The sequence below is a fragment of the Papaver somniferum genome, chromosome 11 (assembly GCF_003573695.1).
Source record: "Papaver somniferum cultivar HN1 chromosome 11, ASM357369v1, whole genome shotgun sequence".
NCBI classification, from domain to species: Eukaryota; Viridiplantae; Streptophyta; class Magnoliopsida; order Ranunculales; family Papaveraceae; genus Papaver; species Papaver somniferum.
The window spans coordinates 98,663,759-98,665,495 of NC_039368.1; positions in this window are offsets into that span (position 1 = coordinate 98,663,759).

The window sequence follows — 1,737 nt, forward strand, 5'->3', positions numbered from 1 at the left end:
GGAGAAGACAACGCAAGGAAGATTTACCGTGATTACCCAAAACAAAATCTCATATATATAATCATGACAACACAAAACCCCAGAAAACAGTTATGTTACGAATCCCTAAAATAATGATGATGATGATTTGTCTAAGAACGCTCAGTTATAAGCGAGCGGAAATATGAAATATCCTCATCTAAGTCTTGCATCATCAATTGTGCCTCACTATACTGAGTAGTGGAATCGGTGTAAGCATTACGCACCTCTTCCAACGCCTGATGAACCTCGCGCATCACCTCATCAGAAGCACCGGCCGATTGAGCCACATCCAATGTTACCTCATGTTCTTCATAGGCTTTATGGGCCCTGTCTTGAGCAATCAATCGATGAGTCTGTAGCATCCCGACTTCATCCTTCAAAACCAGTAAACGCACTAGTCCCGCCTTCATATTGGCAGGACGAATAAGAGCAGATACAACACACAAATTCAACACACACCCACGGAGATTCGGACCCGCTTGTTGAGTAATAAAGGCACGAAATTGGTTATCGCTTGTTCAATATCAGTCGTCATAATTAACGCTTCTTGAAACAGCCGTTCGGCTTTGTTCCGGGCAGCTATAGTTTCATTCAATGCGCGTTGTATATCCGAAGCCAGGCGCCCGGATGTCTGTAACCTCTGAGCCATTGAATATGTCTCATATTATTCATTAAACCGTGTGCGAGTAGCTACCCTATTCGCCATCTTAACCTCTCTGAGCATCTCCACCTCGGCCTTTACCAACAACATACGTGTTAGTTCATGACCCTTCTCAGAAGGAACAACCAGTATTGGCACATGAGCCAAAGCCAAAACATAACCATGAAGGCGATGAGCCATCTGCTACGAAATATAATCTAAACAACTAAGGAAACATGAAATATTAAGAGGAGTTAGAAAATACCAAGACAGTTCTACTTACTCCTATTTATAGAGACAACACCATATTAATAGTCATCCAACCGTAATAATAAATGCAGGAAGATCAAAATAATAAATATGTCTTACAAAGTAAAACAACCCATCAAAGTTCTCGAGTCAACCAAAATAAAACTAAGGAAATTATTGTTCAAAATATCATTATCAGAAGATATCCAAGGCAACCAACTCTGCCTTCTACCTAGTCAAGCGCCCATTGACCTCCTCGGCGGCATCCCGTGCGCTCTTCAAATCTTTGGTGGTTTGACCCACGTCCGCCAACATCTGGTCATATGCTTCCTTCTTAGCATTGGCAATGTCGAGCAGCCGCTTGTATTCTCGCTCCAACTCCTCGATCTCACGAGGTAGTGTGGTCCGCGCACTGCGGCTAGCCTTCGCACGATCTAACAGATTCTTTATCTACTGAATGGGGAATCGAAGGACCAGATAAGTCTGGATGGTAGCTTCCCACTTCCTCAAGATGTCCAGACCAATTGGATTTTCATCCGCCAAGGGAAGACCCTCCGCTATGATGAGTATATCCTCATTGGCTACGATCAAAGAATTGATGGGCATTTCTTCATGAACAAACATGTGGCCAAATTTTTCCACTATGCGCCGGTAGGTGGCTGCTTTGGACGAAGGGACCCAAAATCCGTGTACCAGCGCATAATGGTTGTCCACACCAACCTCCGCTATGGAGATAGCACGGGGATATTTGAATTGAGGATCCTCCTGAACAACCATAAGCTCAGCGTGTGCATCCACGCTTTGAGAAACCTTAGGGGTCGGCTTGG